Here is a 21,852-nt window from a genome sequence, read left to right as displayed (position 1 = left end):
CAGTATTTTTTCAATTATGCTATTGTGGTCATTTACCACAAGTTTCAGCATCCAAGCACTATATCTGAAATTTGCCTTTGTAAGTATAACACCGACCTTTGAGTTGGTATTTCTTGTTTCCAACTTCCCTATTTGTTTACTGAGATTAAGGTAGCAGTAGCGGTTGTGATTATTTATTGCGATTCCAGTAATATCACATGTGGTACCAAGTTTGAATTTGACACGATAATTCCGATTGATTTATTTAAGTCATCATTTTTTTTAATAATCTATTCATGATCTTTTTGGTTGTAATGGAGAGACAAATTGAATATTGGGTAAGTATTTGAAGTTTTCATCACCAAAGTTACCATCCCTTCTAATACCTCTACCTCTGTGCCCCTTGCCATCATCATATATATCTTGTAAACTATCATTGGCCTTATGGAAAAGGCTAATGCGGTGGAGATTGATGATCCTCAGAAAGCTCCAGAGCTTGATCGAGACAAACAAGAAGCTGCAGTGAAGCTCATGGCCAACGGTGCGTGCACCCTTTGCAACACGGGGAAGGTGCATATACAACCTTCTTTTTCTCTTGATTAATGGTTGTTGGTGTTTGAATTATAAAACTAGAAATTAGTTTTATGTTGTGAAATTATGCATTTTTTTATTGATGCGCATATGGTTAGCTCACCCTTATTATCCAGAATAATAATTATTCATATTGGTCAAATTTTGTTATTCTCCCCTCTGTTTCAAATGGTCTGAATATTTCGTACCTGATGTGGAGCCATCCATAAAAGATCCTTCTACTAGGTGCTTGTTAGTGTTTGACTTGAAGCCTCACACTTTGAATATAAATTTGAGAGAATTTGTAACATGAATGAACAACTAGTTTACTTTTTTTTTTTCCAAAAGTGGACGACTTTTTATAAAATCTCCAAGCTGATATGCTAGACATTGTTTGTCATAAATGAACTAACAAAATGAAAGAAAGCCGGAAGAACTCGCAAGACTGAATGTTACATCTTTGGACAATGTATCATTCGAACTAGAAGCTCAATTTAAACACACTTTTCCTTCATTTGAATTAATGAATTGGTCCTCCCCTCTTTTTCTGCGCTTTCTGAACTTCTTAATGAAATATTTCAAATTGTTTTGAAGAGTTCAATTATTCCAAGAATTACTTTAATGCATTTTAGTGATATACTAAGTGAACTGGTTTTGCAAAAAACTTAGAAGTCATCTGTTATTTTTTTGTTGAGCCTGCATATGGATTTTAAGAAGGAATATAGACACCATTTTTAAGTTCCATCATATTTTTTCCTCTTTTTCCCCTTTTCCTCCATAAATTTACAGTAAGGGTCTTTCCATAATTGTCAATATTATAACAAATGTCTACTATTATTCATGACCGTCAATATTTTCAGCTTCATACAATGAGATTTTGCCTAATGTCACTGATTATAGATTAAGTTGTTTGCAAATTGTTTCATGCTTAAAGATATTTCACCTCCAACAATTTTCTCATAGATTGACATTTGTGATGCTTCAGTCATATGTTGAGGCTTACCTTTCATTCATGTTATGATCAAGGCACATTGCTTTTTTTTATCATTCAGGGACAAAGAGACTTAGAGCATTGATGTTTCATTTACTGGAATTTGAGAATCAGGTTCAAGTATCCTTTCTTTGTTGAATATTTTGGTTACTCCTTTACTAGAAAGTATCTATGGTGGTTTCTCAAATTTTATCATTGAAAAGTCTACTGCACTAATTAATTCTCTTTCTTGTCTAACTTCTGGCCTACCTCTTAACATTCTGTAATCTTTTTATCAAATTAGTTATAATTACTAACAAAGAATTGTGACTTCTATTAGTCTTTCTGTTATGTAAGAAAGAAAAAAAGAGATCTTATCAAATTCTGGATTGCATTCTAGATATTGCTCTTCTATTACAGATCATTCATCAATAATATTTGTAGACATGTTTCGATTCCTTTAGACTTTGTTTTTTCTCCTTTTGTAATATTATTCATCAATAATAATATTCCATAATCTTTCAAACAAATTAGTTGTCATTACTCATTACTAACAAAGAATTGTGACTTCTATTAGTCTCTCTGTTCCGTAAGAAAGCAAAAAAAAGACCTATCAAATTTTGGAATTGCATTTTAGATACTTCTCTTTATTATAGATCATTCATTGATAATATTTTTAGACATATTTTGATTCCTTTAGACTTTGTTTTTTCTCCTTTATTTGTGTGTTTTCCACTTTGCACTATTCTGACTATATATTCTGTAGCTGATATTTAACTAATCGTTTTATCATTTAAAAACTGACAATTTATCATATTAATAATATAGGTTTTCCTACCTTGTCGGATTTGCATGTAAAGGTACTGAACATGATACCTTTGCTGTTGATGAGTCACTTAAAGACTTCGCACGATTAGCTGTCGGACTTTCAGTTGTTGGCTCCACTTTTCAAAATTGTTTTTTTTCCCACATTTGAACATGAGGCAGCAAATAGTTTCCTCATTGCTCTAAGTATGCATTTCTAGATGTCTAGAATTTAGGAGTATATTATTACTTTGATTGTCATGAACAAGGTTCGCAATATCGTACCGTACCGGTATTTCGACCTGGGCTCGGTACGGTACGGTATGGTGTACCGACCGGTACCCCCAGGTGCACCGAGCGGTACACCTAATTTCAGTCCGTTAAACCCTTCAAAAATACCTGAAAATAAAAAAAAAGTTAGGATAGGGTTTTCAAGTTATAAATAAATATAGTAATAGTATAAGTTTAGCAAAATCAATGTAAATTAGGTAAGAATAGTATCACATATCTTTTTCGGGCTTTGAGGTAGTTTTGTTCGAGGTTTGTATTTCAGTCCGTTATAGATTGAAATATCTACAGAAAAATCATTTGAATTGTTAGACGATTTTATTACAATATAAACTCTAAAATTCAAATTAATTAAATAATTACATATGTAGATATACCTGATTGTTGATTTTACCACCAAAACGAATGACGGGTCTCCACCCAATCTAACATTGGCTCTGAATCTTCGTTGTAGAATTGGAGGTCAATGGGATCAATATGATTCAAATATGTAATTTTAATCCAATATGATTTAAATTATGATAAAATCATTATTTATCTACACTAATTATACGATTAACATAGTTAATTTTTCACTAATTACGTTTCTTTTAACACTATAAACATGACAAATACCCTAATAGGTATTAAAGACATTGAATTGATATAAAATTGAATAAATTTTGATTAAATCATCATTAAAATGACTAATCACAGCATTAAATAACTTTAATAAAACTTAATTAAACTTATTTTACTATCATAAATATTATTCAATATTTAATATGCATGAAACACACTAATCATAATCTTAAAGATCTTAATTACTCTCTAATTAAGGAAATCGAATACATACCTCTTGATTAAAAAGCTCTTCCTTTTAATCTTTCCAAATTAGCCTCGATTGAATTCATAAATCGTTGTTTTGTAGAGTTTAGGAGAGAAAAAAAAGTTTGAGAGAGAGTTTAAGAGAGTATAATGAAATAGGGGAGAAGAATGACTTAAATAGAATGAGAAAGGGCTCCAACGGTCAAATTGATCGTTGGAGCACTGTAGCACTGCTATAGTGTGGTAACGACCGTTGGAGTACTGTAGCACTGCTACAGTGTGGTAACGATCGAAATCGACCGTTACCACTCGATATTACATCGTATCGTCTGGTACGAGATTTTTTTGAATGTACCGCCCGGTAGCGGGCGGTCTGCGTACCGATATGTACCGCCCGTACCGGGCGGTACAATTCGGTATTGCAGACCTTGGTCATGAATATAGAAATTCAGAAAATAAATCTATCTGAGATATTTTTTTTCTGCTGTTTTGTAGTCCATTCTCTAATCTTATATAGGAAATATTTTATTGATGTCAGTTATCTAGTTTTACGTGACATGCCATATTTAGTAATTTGTGCATCTCTGTGTATTTGTCTCGTTCAAGATTCAGATTGTTCATTGTACCAACAACAACAAGAAGTGAAGATATCATGGGTAACTACTATCATTTTCTAAAATGCTGTATGATTGGTTATAACCATTGAGTGTCATACAATTTCAATAATGGTGATTTAGATTTATTTACTCTCAAGTGTTGGTGCTATCAGTTTTTTTGGTTATATTAATGTTGCTCTGAGCTAGGAACTAGGTCAGAATTTTTTTAAAAAAAATTGAAGAGAATATCAAGAAGTAAGAAATCATGAAGACAAATGTCCATCTTTAAATATTTTTGTGATTTTAAATGGAATATTAAATGCAAAGCTACCTTTCTTGTGATCTTAGAGTTTTCTCTTGGTGATTGTTATTTGTCATAGCTTGATAAGGATTAGTAACCAGATGACACTCACTTAATATGGGTTGTTTCTCTTTTATTTTCAAAATTTGCTTTCAAGTAGATGCTAATACAGACAAATTCCAATGATTTATGACCTCTCCTCGACCTTTAGGTGTTAATGTTGGTGTGTTTGTCTTAATGAAATTTGGGACTCAATTGCTGATGGTTTCAGCTTGGTTATTTCTCAGATGATGGCGATTGCAATATGTGGATATGGAATTATGGGATAGTGTTACTTGGTAGAATGTTTGTTCTTTGATTATTAGCTCTTATGTTGTCTAGATTCAACTTCCAATAGCATTTTGTAGTGCTTGTGATCAAGATTTTAGTTATGCTCACTGATTCGAAGTTTTTGTTTATGTTCACTTATCTAAATTGAGAGATTTACATGAGCTTTTGAAATGTTGCTGAAGTCAAGTCTGCAATTTTGTGCCCTTAACATTGGAACTATAAATTTTTATGATGTGTTGTTAGCAAGAAGTTCTTATGCATTTATGATGCAATTATTACTATAGTTAATAAGGTTTTATAATGTGGCATTTTATATTGTTTGCTATGCTTTAGCTAAATTGACTTTACTCAACTCGATACTCAAAGAACATCCTTGTGTAATTTTTACGGTCCTTTTTGCTTATCATGTTATTACTTCTAAAATAATTAATTTGTAATTCTATGATGGTAAATGTACAATGTGAAATATTAAGTGTAAATAAAATCTCACTCAAATTGAAATGACTAGCAAAGCAAATTATAAAGGTATCGTACAAAGCTAGTTGTTAATTGGAACATATTTGTGTAGCATTCAACTGATATCTCTATAAACACATGTACTTATCCATATATTTTGAAGGTACACTCAATCAGTTACGTTTTGATATGGTAATTTGAAACTTTTATTTTTAGTCTCCATAAGTTAGGCTTTGTAGAATCACTAGATTTGGGTATAAAAGTAGATGCATAACTGAATCATGACACATTTGGCTCATATCATATTCTTTTTTATCACTAAATAGGAAGCTAACTACTTAGTTTTGATGAACATCTTCTATTATTTATAAAGCAAATTGTCATGCCCTGTAATTCTTTATGTTGTTTTTCTTCTTTTATTTTTTCATGTAATATGGTATCAAAACTTAATCGTTGACCCGTATGCTCGTCCCTCTTGGATTTGTATGCTATGTTTGTATGTAGTTGTTTTTGCTTTTCATGTACTTTCCAACTTCCATGAATGAATTGAATATTGGGACTAATTCTAACGCAATATGATGTGATATAACACAAAAATACAAAAATTGTTAGTTGAAATCTTTAGGAATGTACAATATATTAATTAATGCTAGCAAATGATCGGATTGATGTTGTCAAATTGATTCTGTTAGAACGTCAATCCTTGTTGTCAATATATCATACCAACTCAGGCAGAACATCAATAACATCAATCCTTATTGTCAATATACCTTGGTTACTTTAATTATGACTATCTAAAATCGAAACATGAAAAAAATATTGAGGAAAATAATTTGGTGTACATAAATTAATTTTTATGACTTTTAAACATAATACAGTTGTTTGAGGTAAAATTCCAAATTATTTTGTTCTGCGTAATGAAATTTGCCACCAAACTGAGAGTATAACTAAATTTCCTTTGTTACGAGAAAAAATAATAGATAATTTTAGAAAGAAATATTGATAACAATTAAGAATAAGTTGACAAAAACATATAACACAAACAAAATCAAAATCTTGAAAGTCCATAATAGTTTATCACATAATCAAAATCTTCAAGGGCATTCCTATAGACTACACCTATTCGATCCAAAACATAGTTATCTAATAAGAGACATGACGAGTGCCTACTGGGCCTCTACCTGAACTTCATTAACTCAGACAAACATAGTTCACTCGATCAAGGATCTCTGCTAATTTCCTTGTCCTCAAACACCTATTGCATCAATGATAACATGTCTCCTTAGTTTTGATGTAATGCATTACATAGTTTTTAAGGAATGAACATTTTGATTTTTTTAAAAATAGATGTAATTGAAATAAAGTTTACAAAAGGTAGAATATGGTGATTAGGAATACTTGTTAATTGGCTAAAATATGTTAATTGTTGCCATTTTGTGTGTCTTCATTAAGAATTAATTATAAAAAATACAGTTATCATTTAATAAATATAAGGTATTGTTAGAGATTACATTTTAGAGGAAGGGAGATGCATAGTTGAAAAGGTCATTTTATAAATATAAAGCAGTATTAGAGCTCAAATTTTAGCGGAAGAGAAGCATAGTTGAAATTTGAAAAGATCTACCAAATTTTCTTTCTAGTCTAAAATATCACATTCTAAATAAAGACCTTAATGATGTTTGATGATGTCTATAATCTATTGTTTGGACTCTGGATTATAGTATCTATTTCTCTTTCATTCAAATTTGTTAATGATAAAAAATGACTAACAACTTGTTTGTATACCAGGCGGAACATGTTGGTATACTATCTTATATACCAGTACCATACTACTCTGATATATTATTGAAATCGATATCGGACTGAGATTGAAAATATTATTTTTTGGTGTGTATTTTGTTTATTTCAATTTGTTTACAAGAGTAGTTCTGATTCATTTTTATGGGCATTAACTTTATTTCTGGTAACATGTGGAATTTTACTACAAGACAACTACGTAGTTTGCCAACATGGCAACCAATTTTAGTGACTATGACTTTTAGTTAAAAGCAAGGGTTTTCAATTTTAGTTATTTTGGGTTACATAAATAAACAAACAGTGTACTTTTTTTTCCCAAAAGTGGACAAATTTAAACATGCAAGATGATATGCTAAACATTGTTTGTAAAAAATGAACTAACAAAATGAAAGACTGCAGGAATAACTCGTAAGACTCTGAACGTTTACATCTTTGGGCAATGTATCATTCGAACCAGAAGCTCAGCTTAAACACATACTTTACCTTCATTTGAATTAGTGAATTGGTCCCCCCTCTCTGTCTTTGTTAAGCCTTCTGAATTTTTTAATGAAATATTGCAAACTTGTTTAAAGAGTTCAATTATTCCAAGAATTACTTCAATGCATTTCTGATTTTAGTAAGATACGTCATAATTTCTGTAGAAAGCAGTTATTTCAACCTAAGAGAACTGTAAACCACAGTATATTTCATAATAGTAAAGAGATACCAAACAAATAAATCTATGAGCTTGATAAAGGTGAGGCATTGTAATTCTGTTTATTATGTTTTTCCTTGTGGAATGAATAAAAATATCAAATTTACATGTCTTTCCATGAATAGACTAGGTCTTCTGCAACATAGATACACTTCTGATCCTAAGATAGGGCTAGAAAAATGGTGCCAAATGGGATATAATCCAGGTTCTTAATTTTGGAAGTTAGCTTAGTAGATCAATAGTTTACAAATGCTTCATTATTGTGATAGTGGAGTAGTTCGGGTCCTTCCGATTTACAGGATCTTCATTGAATCTGAAGGTTCTGATTTGTGATTGTTTCAGTCTATGGGATTTATCTTGCTGAATCAATTGTAGCTGTAGAAGAGTAGTAGCAATGTTCATGAGCTTGATAGACAAGCTTGTTATGTTTCATATAAATGTTCACCAATTAATGACCTGGCTACTATTTCAGTATTTTTTCAATTCTGCTGTTGTGGTCATTTACCATAAGTTTCAGCATCCAAGCATTATATCTGAAATTTTCCTTTTGTAAGTATAACACCGACCTTTGAGTTGGTATTTCTTGTTTCCAGTAATATCACATGTGGTACCAAGTTTGAATTTGACATGATAATTCCGATTGAATTATTTAAGTCATCATTTTTTTAATAATATATTGATGATTTTGTTGGATGTAATGGAGAAACAAAATGAATATTGGGTAAGCATTTGAAGTGTTCCAACACCTCTACCTCTGTGCCTTTTGCCATCGTCATGTACATCTTGTAAACTATCATTGGCCTTATGGACAAGGCTAATGCAGTGGAGATTGATGATCCTCAGGAAACTCCAGAGCCTGATCAAGACAAACAAGAAGCTCATGGCCAATGGTGCGTGAATCCTTTGTAAGAAGGGGATGGTGTATATACCAAGGTTCGCAATACCGTACCGTACCGGTATTTCGACCTGGGCTCGGTACCGGTACGGTACGGTATACCGAGCGGTACACCCAGGTGTACCGAGTACTGTAGCACTGCTACAGTGCTACAGTACACTCGGACCGGTAACAGTCGGTCCACGTACCGACAACCTGTCGGACCGGTATGTACCGCCCGTACCGGGCGGTATGGCTCGGTACGGCAGACCCTGGTATATACAACCTTCTTTTTCTCTTGATTAGTGGTTATTGGTGTTTGAATTGTAAAACTAGAAATCAGTTTTATGTTGTGAAATTATGCATCGAAGAACAAGAGAATGAATGTATGACAAATTACCAATGAGATCATCTAGTATTTTTTTTATTAATGCACATATGCTTAGCTCACCCTTGTTATCCAGAATAATAGTTATTCATACTGGTCAGATTTTTTTTGTTTCCCTCGTGTTTCAAATGGTTTGAATATTTCCTGCTTGACGTGGAGCCATCCAGAAAAGATCCATCTACTAGGTGCTTGTTAGTGTTTGACTTGAAGCCTCCCACTTTGGATAAAACTTTGAGAGAATTTGTACACGAATGAACAACCAGTGTACTTTTTTTTCCCAAAAGTGGACAAATTTATATATCCAAGCTGATATACTAGATATTGTTTGTCAAAAATGAACTAATAAAATGAAAGAATGCAGGAAGAACTCGTAAGATTCTGAACGTTTACATCTTGGGGCAATGTATCATTAGAACCAGAACTTAGCTTAAACACACACTTTACCTTCATTTGAATTAGTGAATTGGTCCCCCATCTCTCTCTCTCTGTTAAGCCTTCTGAATTTGTTAATGAAATATTACAAATTGTTTTGAAGAGTTCAATTATTTCAAGAATTACTTCAATGCATTTTATTGGTATACTAAGTGAACTGATTTTCCAAAAAATTTAGAAGTCATATGTTAATTTATAAGTAAAACAAAGGGACGTCGCTTGTTTTTTTGCCCGCGTGGGAGAAGAAACCCTCCCCCCGCACCAAAAAGGGTGACGAGGCAATCGCCCCTTTTTATGTTTTATATATATATATATATATATATATATATATATATATATATATATATATATATATATATATAGATATCAAATGTACCTCTCGGTATACAGTACCATATCGTACCGAGCGAATCTCAAAACTCCGATATGGTATGAAATTTCAATCCTTGTCCTGAACATACATTTATTATTCATTATAATCCTTGTCCTGAACATATATTTGTTATTCATTATAAGTTTTTGGCTTTTGTATATTGGATCTTAAGTTGCTAAACTAAAAATGTATGTATTCGAATGAAATCCTACAGAAACAAGATGTCTAATTAGTTTATGTCAACTAATCTAGACAGAAGTAAATAAACAATGGGTCGGACGGATAGTTTACATTATATGATTCAAGTTTCAAAAATTCTATATATTCTTGCAAAACTCTTAGGATATGCCGAAATAAAAGTTGCAATTGATCACAACAAGAAAAAAGATATAACTTAATTCCTCGATGGTGTGATAAAATTTGAACATTTTTTTTGTATTACAATATATGCCTCTTTAACTCAAGTCCATGATAGTGTAATCAATTTAATTGTCTTCTTTTATATAAATTATTATCTGAAAGAGTCTTCCCATATTTTCTTAATTTCTGATTTTTTTTATTTTAGTACACTTGTTAATGGAGCTATCTCTTGATCTTCCAAGGCATTCCCTCATTAAGATATTAGGACAAGCTACCTAGTTGATATATAGATCTGAAAATTGAATAAAAGTTACATAAAGATTGCATCTTTCATGAAACAAATAGGATAAATATTTATATAGTTGGGTTTCCTTAGCACAAATGGAGTACCAATAGACTAGGTTAATTAAAAATGTTCTCACCTTGAACGTTAGGCAGGAGGTAAGGTTAGGAGGAACAAATTTAAATGGACAAATTTATCTTATATAAGTATGTGTTAGACGTAAATAAATTTTTGCTTAGTTGTAAACAAGATGAAACATGTTCAATCTAGTAGAGTTATTATGTTGATGTGAATGCCTCAATCGAGAACTTCATTTTCTCTAGGATTTTCTGCATTGGAAGTCGTTGTGTCATAGGTTAGTGATATGTTCAGAGATGCCTATGCTTAATTTCCCCCTTTCTCCACCAAAATCACAACCATAGAGAAAACAAACTTTCTTATGTTTTTATGTGTTGGCAAAAAAATGTTTCTCATTGTTAGGTTTAAAAAAGCGAGTAGTTCCATGATTCAAAGGCCTCTTTGTTGTCTAATTAGACAGAAGTATACTTATTTTTCGGATCTACAATTGTCACTTTTAAATTCCTTCTAGGTGTTTCAATTTTGATCTTTCTCAAAGAAAATTAGTTTCTTTACTTGATTTCTTGTTATGAGTACCAATGTTTCTAACACCGCCAATGTCGGTCCCAAGCCCGAATGAAAAAGGTGGAGGGTTGCTTAAGGCCATAAAAAGCCAGTGTTGAAAACATGTTAGTACTCATAAGCATGATCCTAACTGTTTCATGGTATGACTAGTCCGTCACAATAAATTGATGCAACATATATTGACCTCTCCAGTTATTATGAGAAATAGAGTTTTCTGTTCCTAATTCTAACATTTAAAGTGCCCATTAGTTCTTTAAATCAAGGTCTGCAATACCGAATGATACTGCTCGTATCGGGCGGTACATACCGGTCCGTCAATGGACCACCAGTACACGGATCGCCCGCTACCGAGCGGTACCATCAATTAAGGCATTATCGTTATCGATTGAGGTGTTATTATCGACGGTGATCGAGGGAGAAGAAAGAAGAGGGAGAAGACGAAGAAAGAAATAGGAAAAAAAAGGTAGAACCTGGATGTCACCTCTCTCCTCCTCGTCTGTCGACGACTTCTCATCTGTGCGCGGGAGAAGAGGCATCGGCTTGTGGGGCGGAGAGAAGCGAAGATTTTTTTTTTTCTTCTCTTCTTGGGCAATGTTGCCTCGGGCATCATCGCAATATTTTTGTTTTTTAGATGTAATTTTTTTTTTATCTGCGACGTCGCCCTGCATAGAGGTAAACTGTGCGGTTTACCTATATATATATATATATATATATATATATATATATATATATATATATATATATATATATATATATATATATACACACAGCGGTATACCAAAATATATCACTCGGTATATAGTATCATACCGTATCGAATAAGTCTTGAAATTTTGGTATTGTACAAAATTTCAATCCTTGATTTAAGTGACTTCTTTTATGGACTAACATGCAATTATCGGGACTGTGTAACTTATATATCATGAACTAGCATTGTCCATAATGTAAGTTACTCATCTAAGAAACCAACAAGTATGTTTTTTGTGGATGATAATTGTTAGGACGGGAAACCACAGCATGTGTATAAGGTTCTTAATGGTGAAATTTTATAGGTTGGATCAAGGTATGCAATACCGTACCGTATTAGTATTTCGAGGTTGGCTCGGTATGGTACAGTACCGTATACCGAGCGGTACGCTAGGGTGTACCAAGCGGTACACCTAATTTAGGTGTAAGACCCTCCGAAAATACCTAAAAATAAAAAAAAAAGTTAGGATAGGATTTTTAAGTTAGAAATAAATATAGTAATAGCATAAGTTTAGTAAAATCAATGTAAATTAGGTAAGAATAGTATCACATATTTTTTTCAGGCTTTGAAGAATATCTTATGCAAGGTTCGTATTTCAGTTCAGTACGGATTATCCTTATGTAAACATACCTCTTGATTAGAAAGTTCTTCCTTTTAATCTTCCTAAATTAGCCTCGATTCAATTCACAAATCGTTGTTTTGTAGAGTTTAGGAGAGCACAAATGTGAGAAAAAAAGAGTTTGAGATAGTTTAAGAGAGTATGAGAATGTAATAGAGTGAAATAAAGGAGAAGAATGGTTTAAATACCATAAGAAAGGGTTCCAACGGTCAATTTGACCATTGGAGCACTGTATCACTATTACCGAGCGGTTTTAAATATTTCTTCCTCTTACTGTAGCATTGTAGCACTCTAGCATGTTCTGTCTGGTAGCGGGCGGTTCGCGTACCGGTATGTCGTCGGATCGGTACGTATCGCCCGTACCGGGTGGTACCATTCTAAATTGGTTGGATCAAGATTGACAATCCTTGGAACATGATGAGATAAACTACTCCACTCTATTTGACTTTGTGAACTAAAACTTGATGGTTAATTTTTTTTTTAACTTTTTATTGGCAGCTGCAATGACATATATGAATCTCCAATTGAATTGTGAGAGACACGATGGCTATGCAGATCCATTTCTCAAAGGATTTGGACTGCCATTTACAAGGACAAGTCTCCACATTGTTAGTTACAGATGTTCTTCTGTTTCTTCTTTGCAATTTGTTCTGTAATATTTTGTGTCAAACATTGAAATAATTATAGATGATGTGTTCTATATTACTTAATAGAAATTCTTTTGCTTTTTGGCTTTCCACGTGTTCAAAAGTGTTCTTTCTTAGTTTAGAGGATTCCACAATAAGTTTATGAAGAAACTAATGTTAATTAAATTATTTTTTTCATGCATATTATGTGAATGGATATGGTTTCTTATCAAATCAATTTACAACCTGATTTGACAATTTTGTACTTGAATAGTTGGGTCTGTCTTCAATATTTGATGAAATTGTTAAAACTGAAGTAACCAGGCACATGCAACCTACTGATTACTTGAGCTTGTTTGGGGAAGAATTCAAATGAACTGAAGATTATTGGGATGCTTCTTATTTGAATGTCTTGGATATATCTGCAGCGGAAGAAGGCAGTCCTCATGTCTTATTTGGATGTGCTTCACAAGTATGTTCTAAATGATCACCTACTCTATAATGTTTTTTAAACTAATTATCCTGTTTTTTTCCTATTGGAATAACTTTTAGCCACCAGGAGTTAACTAAATTGTCGAGTGTTTACATTCTTTTATAATGAATAGATAGCCTCTCCTGTTCTGCAAATTGGCTAACAGTAATTCAAATTTTTGGTCCCTATTACCACTTATACAAGCACTGCTTCCAGGTGAAAGGTCTCTGTTTTAAGTTAAAACTTTTAACACCTTTTACTAGTTTATATATTAATTAATTTGGATGGATTCTGATTTCCTTTCATTTGATGGCACGTCTTCCTCCAATTAGCCTCCTAAATCAAGTTGATGATAGTTTTTCTTTGTGGAAACATCCTTCTGTCCAGCATGCTCTCTCTCAGGTTCAGCAGTGATGCATCTGGGTGATATACATTACATGCATTTGTATTCTTATCAAAAGTCTCAACAATTAATATTAATCTGTTGTTGCAGATAATAATAATGCCATTGTCATCTTCTTAATGCTTGTGCGGGCTATCTGTCTTCATTCTTATCATCTCGTGTTTGTTGGTTTCATACCAAGTTTAATTATGAATAGACAACTTACTTTTTGGCTTTCTAAGTAAGCGTTTATTTTTCAATCTTCAGGCAAAAGCAGCATGTGTATTGATTGATTTATGCTTTGGACCATTATCACCATGGATATATACAATTACTGCAAAGGTTTCATCTTTTCCCATAATAAGTCTACATATTAAGTCAACAACTTGTATTTTTGTAACTGCATCGACCCTTTTTCAGGTTGATCTTGCAATTGAACTTCCGGAGGACCTCTTGGTGTTATTCAAGTAATTTCATCATTCTTCTTGTTTTTATTACTGTTATGAAGGCTTAATTCTTTATTATAATGAATGCTCGTTTGGTTGGTTGGTTGGTTATGAAGTCATAGATACAAGTGCAAGATATTGATATGATGGATATGGGCATGTATCAATGTATAATGTTTACTATTTAATGTGACAAAATTTGGTATTTATTTAATGTTAGAATAGGTAGATGTATATAAATCATGATTCATCATAATTAACCTATTCATCATGAAAATATATAAATAATGTTTGGTGAATTATCTAACATAAGCAATTAAAACTATCTATGTTTGATGAGTACTTGATCATTTCTTGGTGCAGATCTGACCTTTTTTGTGGTCAATACATTGTGATTTATTGTGGACGATCAAAATTATCAATCATTAATTTTCTCGTGAAATAATCTTCTCATTTTGAGAAAAATGTTATTTGATTTGAATATCATAGTCCTAGCATAACAAAGACTATGAAGTTCAGAGGCAATTTGTTCTGCTGTGGTATAATATTTGATGATGATTGTTCTGATGGCAATTAGTTTCACCATTTGATGATGTATGATAATATTTCAAGTTTGCCAGCAGTGGTTGATGATTGTCGAACTATGTCATGCTAGTATAAAACCAAACACCATGCTAGTATAATACTAGCATGGTGTTTGGTTTTATACCAAGGATGTCCTTGAACACATAATCAAGCACAAGGCTTGTTCCAGCTATATGTTTAAACCGTGCTGATCGGTATGTATTGTACTGACATGTCCATCCTGATGAACTAAAAAAACACTTTCTATGACCTATCATAGATGTTATTTTGTGATCCATCTATTACCTTATTGTGAAGATTCCAACAATATCAGTCATTTGTACACTTGAATAAAACCTTGATCTCTTGAATTTGATCGTGATCATGATAGCAGTTATTATGAAACTGAAAATTTTGTCTGTTGGATTGTAGTTTTCTTTTTTTTCTAGAGTGCCAATAAAGAACCTACTGTTTTGAGTGTTCTGATGATACAACTATGACACAGCCTTGTACAGAGTTCTTTGGAGTGTTGTGCTCAACTCTTATGGGACTTTTATGGACCAATATAACTACTGTTGTGGCTTGGAAAGCTATATATTTCTTAATGGGTAGCAGATTATTTTTTACATGTTTCTTAGATACCAATATACACTTAAAATATACACTTCAAATCCTGTGAATGCAAGTCCTTTAGTTCGAGTTACTGTCATTTAGTATTTTTTAGTTCATGAACCCTGTATGTGACATCCATCTTTCATCTGTGTGTGCTCAAGAAATTATGAATTTCATCACAATGCCCCAGTTATTATCCAATTTCTCTAACAGTTATGTCCAGGATACATCTTGACTCTATGATTTCGCAGAGCTGATTTTATCAAGATTACAAAATAGGATAATAAGTTGTATCACATATTATAATTTATAGACTGGCCAAGGACCTTGCATTTGATTAGGTACTAAGATCTTACTGATACTTATTGCATTATGATCTTAATTTTTTACTGATTTCATCAGGCTTTTTTTGGATATGCACAATTGGTCAAAAAAAAATCAGTTGGGTCCTGATGCAATACCTTGTTTCTGTGGCATGTATCTAGCAACAGGTTTTAGTATGAAAATGTCTCTTTGTTAGTTCCACACATTGCAGCTACCAACATGCATGTGACAGCTCTCTTGCACACTTTCACTATGTTGTTTCTAAGACTAATGAAGTTTTAGTTCCTGATTGTTTTTAAGGTACAATAAAACATTTTCTTTATGGAACCATATATTCTAACTTCTAAGAACATACAATGGAATATTTTTAGTGTCACATTTTCTACAGGCACATTTGACGAAAAGAGCATTTCCTGTTATTTACTTATGGTGGATCATGTTTCTTATGAGGATAAGATTTTTTTTATGCAGCTTCTATTCATGAAACAATAAGGATCCTACCTGTGAATTTGGAATTAGCTATGGTTGGTTTATTCAAATCCTGCAAGTCCTTTAGTTCTAGTCATTATCATTTAGTACTTTTTAGTTTATGAATCCTATATGTGACATCCATCTTTCATCTGTGTCTGCTCAAGAAACTGTGAATTTTGTCACAATGCCCCAGTTATTATCCAAATTCTATCCACTTCCTCTTGAATAAAAATTCAAGAAAAGGAAAAAAAATCTTAATACACTTCCGTATGACAGATTATGCACTTATTTTCATGCTTCATGTTTGGTTGACTTTGTTCATAATGTCCCTACCAGGTGTTTTCATAATCTGCTAGTCATGCTTATGTTGCTTTGAAGTAAGGTATACAATTTGAATGGTACCGTTCGGTACGGGCGGTACGTACTAGTCCGATAGGTTATCGGTATGCGGATTGTCCGTTACCGCCCGGCACAGCTCGGTAACGGTCGATTTCGACCCTTTCTCATGTTTTTAAACCCTTCTTCTCTCCTATTTCACTCCATTTTATTCTCACTCTCTTAAACTATCTCAAGCTTTTTTTTTCTCATATTTGTGTTATCCTAAACTCCATTACACCTAAATTAGGCGTACCGCTTGGTATGCCATACCGTACCATACCGAACCAACCTCGAAACACCGGTATGATATGGTATTTCAATCCTTGCTTTGAAATATATCTTGCTGGCCTTGTCTGGGCATATGGATGATGTTTGCTGATCTATATAGCAAGTCTGGTGGTGGCTTTGTTAGCCTGCAAGTTCTTGTTAATTAAAAGAAGGATTTTCTATATTGTTCATTATCTTCAATTTCCTGTTAGTGATTAAGTTCTTAAGATCAAGGTTCGTAATACCGTACCGGACCGGTGTTTCGACCTGGGCTCGGTACCGGTACGGTACGGTATACCGAGCGGTACACCCAGGTGTGCCGAGTACTGTAACACTGCTACAGTGCTACAGTGCACTTGGACCGGTAACAGGTGGTCCGTGTACCGACAACCTGTCGGACCGGTACGTACCACCCGTATCGGGCGGTACAGTTCGGTACTGCAGACCATGCTTAAGATATGCAGTTCCATTGAGATCATTAATGTTTTAGAAAATTGGCCTGAATACTTGAATCTACATGTGATTAAGATAGGGATGTATTATAAAGAGTTATATGTGGTCCTTTACTCTATTCAGAATGTTTTGAATGGGTGAATTTTATTTATTATATTGAAAGGCTATAGTCAATGTCATTTCAATGTTTTGGTAGATTGGTTCACACTCTACACTAAGCTGATAACAGTAATTTATAATGAAATTTCTCTTCTATGTTAGACTACATGTGTTATTTATTGGTTGATATATGAAATTTTCTTTTGTCGACTATTGTTGTTACTTTGTGTTGCAGGATAGGATGATGATGTTAAAGTAATAGCCAGAACTGTTGGATTGCACCGTCTGATCTCGTTAAATTTTTATCCGTTTCTTCAAAAATATGTTCAGGTAAACAAGGATTTTTTTGCTTATATGTAGTTTAACTTGAAACCATACTTATTTGTATTTATTTTTTTTAGCCTCATCAACGTGATGTCACCGATTTGCTTGCTGCAGCTGTCCAGGCCTGCCATGATATAGTTGTGCTTTTTTTACTGTAGATTTTCTAAGCGTTCATAGTCAAGGCATGCTGTTCCCAGTTCTGTTCTTCAGATAGAAGAACTCATCGAAGCTGTTTTTATTTGAATAGTACCTCCTGATGCGGTTGAACCCTTATTTAAACAAATTGTGAATCAATTTGTGCATGATCATTCTCGCACAGAGGTACTGCTGAAAATGATATTACCTTCAGTCATGTTCATCTGTTAATAGTTGAACTGTTGATCATGGACTTTCTTATTTGTCTTGTCAGGCCATTGCTGTTGGGCTGAATGTTGTGAGGGAGATCTGTATCAGGATGCCTTTGGTATTGCTTTACATTTAGTCAATTATTTGTTCATGTTTGTTAGCGACAGGTTTATTCTTTGCATCATCTTGTATGAGATGCATCACAATTCCATGGTTCATGGCTACTTAATATATCATCTTGTCACTTTAGCATGATCTCGTCACATTAGCAGTTTAGCCAGACTCCATCTGAGATACAAGATGTTGACAGTATGATGAACTTTTATAACGTGCCTTCAGATTTTCTAGGAAGTTGAATCTGTGAAAGAACTATACTTGTTATGGAATTCTAATTTTTTTTCGTCTATACATTGTCACAAAAAAGTACTCAATGTGGATTTGGGTCCGTTGAATGTTTACTTACTCAAATTCTAGATGCAATTATCTTAATAATTATGTTTTTTGTTTTTCAAAATTTTACCCATCTTCATATTAATTAACTGTAATCTTGTTTTTTTTTATTTTTTTTGCTTCAATTTGAGAAATAATAAAATTATTTGAGAAGGATAGTGCACCACTTGAAATAGATATGTACCTGTAAAAGCTTGTAAATGTCTACAAGAAACTAGTTGTCTAACTGTCACATTTTGGTTGTTTACAGTTAATGAATGAAGATCTGCTTCAAGACTTGGTCTTGTACAAAAAATCACATGAGAAGGCAGTTTCTTCAGCAGCTCGCTCCTTGATAACTTTATTCAGAGAGGTTGGAATATGTATTTCAGTCTTAACAATTTTTGTTTCAGACGTATAGCTTGTGATTGTTATTCTGAGCTTTATTTGTTTTCAGATATGCCCTTCTTTATTGGTCAAAAAGGACCGTGGCCGTCCGGTCAATCCCAAAGCAAGGCCAAAAGCATATGGAGAAGTTAGTATAGCTACTGATGTGCCTGACATAGAGTTGCTGGAACACATTGATAATTCGATGACTGACAATTCTGATGCTGAGGCTTCTGCATCAGATTTGGATGATGAGTATGACAGTGATGCTGAGACAGAGAAAGAGGATGATTCTTTGGAAGATGAAGAAGAGGATGATGAGGTTTCAGATGAAAAAAATGAAGAAGATTTAGGTAACAGTGATAACATTGATGGGGAGGAAGATGATGGTGATGATCTTGATGATGATATTGATGAGAATGCTGCCTATGATGAATATGATAATGATACTAAAGAAGATGTGGATCTTAGTGATGATAATATGGATATCTCCAGTGAGCTAGATGCATCAAGGAAAAAGTCTTCTAATGACATCTGCAATGATGATGACCTCAGTAATCATGAATGCGCTTGTGATGACAACGATGAAATAAAGGAAGAGGAGAAGGCCAAATCAAAGAAGAGGAAGTTTGCGGATTATGTTGGACAACTGAATACTTCAGAATCAAGTCTTCGCACCCTTAAAAGACTAACAATGGCCAAGATGTCACAGAAAGCATCAGATGAAACAGATGGAATTCTTTCTAATGAAGATTTTCAACGTATAAAAGAGTTGAAGGTGTGTTCACCGGAAACTTAGTGCTCCTTTTCATCTTAATTATGTGAAATAGATTCAGTAAAATTCTGACACTGTTCATTGAACTTTGTTACTCGTATGCTCATGTTATCTGATATGAAGTTATAGTAACATCTGCATAAGCTAGTGTTTCTGAGAAATTTGGATCTTCAACTTCTTTAGTGCTCTGATTATTTTTTAATGTTCGATGAAATAATGGATCTTATATACTTGATTACATTTTTAATCACCAAAATTCACTCACTATGTAGGCATCTTATAAGCTTTGCCTTTTTTCTTTTTTGAATCTCATAGGCAAAGAAAGAAGCAAAGCTGGTTATGGCTCAGCAATGTCTTTTGAGAAAGGGTATAGACTCCGAAAGTCTCATCTTTCAAAATTCCCTCTTCTGAGCAATTAAGTATAAAGCCAGTGGATCCTGCTATGCTAGAGGTGAGCTCTCATCCTTTCTCTTGGTATGAATGTTTTTCTTTTTCTTTTCCCTATTTGGTAATTCTGTGACTATGTAAGGTTGATAAACTCCTTTTGTAATCTTCCAACTATATGTAAAATTGATGAACTCATTTAATAATGTACCAATTGATCCGATTTTAGCTCTCACATATATTGTCATTCTGTAATGCAAATTTCTGGTGTTGTATATGTTGTTCAAGGCATTGATTCTTTTGAGATCACTGGTCCATGCTTTTGATCTCTGGATGGAAGCATATCTGCACGAGAGCTTGTATGAGTATTTTTAAAAGTACATGATGAATAGCTAGATGTTGATGTACTGCTAGCTTTTTTGTTTAATGTACTGGTAGCTATTCTTACTTTGGATCAGGGTCTGCAGTACCAAACTGTACCGCCCGGTATGGGTGGTACATACTGGTCCGATCGGTTACCGGTACGCGGACCTGTTACCAGTCCGAGTGCACTGTAGCACTGCTCCAGTACTACAGTACTCGGCACACTTGAGTCTACCGTTCGGTACACTTGGGTGTACCGCTCGATATACCGTACCGTACCGGTACTAAGCCTAGGTTGAAATATCGGTACGGTACGATATTGCGAACCTTGCTTTGGATTACATTTCCTTTACTTTAAATTATGATTTTATGTCATAAGCTTGTGAGTTGTTCTAAGTTGAACTAATTCTCTTTATCATCAACGAACTATTGTTCTTTAGGTCCACATTAAAAGAAAGCTTAGCAAGGAGGAACGACTGGCCCTAGTAAGAGCTGGGAGGGAGGATAGAGGAAAGTATCAGGTCAGAACTGCTGTGAAACAAAAAAAGGTTAGCCTGTATTGGATTTACGACATGTTACGTGACAATTTTTTGTTTTTAGCGCAGATTAAAATATAGTGACATTCCTATATTTTATGATACACATCTTGCCTATGTTCCTTTAAAGCTCGCAATTGGTTTCCTTCAGTACTTTTGGTTTGCTTTTTCAAAAGCTGTTATTTTAACATCCTGCGCTTTAGTCTTCAGAGCATCTGGTACACTTCTGATCTGCATTTCAACTAAGGTGATAATCTTCTTTAATTATCCCCCAAGTGGAATGTAGATCCTGTTCTTCTCTGCCTCCTTTTGCTTTTCCTATGTTGGTTGGCAGTCTGCAAAATTTTAACATAATGGAAAGGATCGCCTGCCACCCCCCATCTCCCTCCTGCAAATCAAAGCTTCCTCTCTGCCTCCTTTTGCTTTTCCTTCCCCTTCATTAGTCATTCTCTTCTCAGTGTCTACATTAACCAGGCACCTTGTTTTGGAATTAATAGACTGATTGCTTATCTGCGATTTGTTGACAGACGGGTGGTCTAAGCAATCGCCAAAAGGAACATAAAAAGAAGATGCCTCTTTCTGCCAAAAGAGCAAAAATAGCTCGCTCTAGGCAGGAGAAAAAACAGCGGCAAAGGCGGTCAGGCAAGCAGTTCCAGGGAAGGAAAGCATGGAAGTGACAAAATTTCATAGCTTCCTAAAATTTCATGGCTTCGTAAAATGACAAGATTTCGTAAAACTTTGACCCCATGCAGTTTCTTCCATTAGAAAATTTCATTTCAAAAGTTATGATTTCTGCTTAGAATTTTGATTTATTTTCTTCTGTTGTGTAAATCTTTAGCTGATTTCAGATGAGCTATATGTAAATCAAAGCTGCCTTTTGTCTTAGTTGAATGCTGTTGCAAGG

General features: G+C 33.7%; 1 pseudogene; it reads left to right on the top strand.

Annotated features, from left to right (window-relative positions):
* The first annotated feature begins 423 nt into the window (after window positions 1–423).
* On the top strand, window positions 424–21,833 carry LOC135629280 (uncharacterized; annotated as a pseudogene).
* Window positions 21,834–21,852: the final 19 nt, after the last annotated feature.

The sequence above is a fragment of the Musa acuminata genome, chromosome BXJ3-1 (assembly GCF_036884655.1).
Source record: "Musa acuminata AAA Group cultivar baxijiao chromosome BXJ3-1, Cavendish_Baxijiao_AAA, whole genome shotgun sequence".
NCBI lineage: Eukaryota > Viridiplantae > Streptophyta > Magnoliopsida > Zingiberales > Musaceae > Musa > Musa acuminata.
Note: the sequence above shows the minus strand (reverse complement) of the source record. Positions and strands in the feature narration are given on the sequence as shown.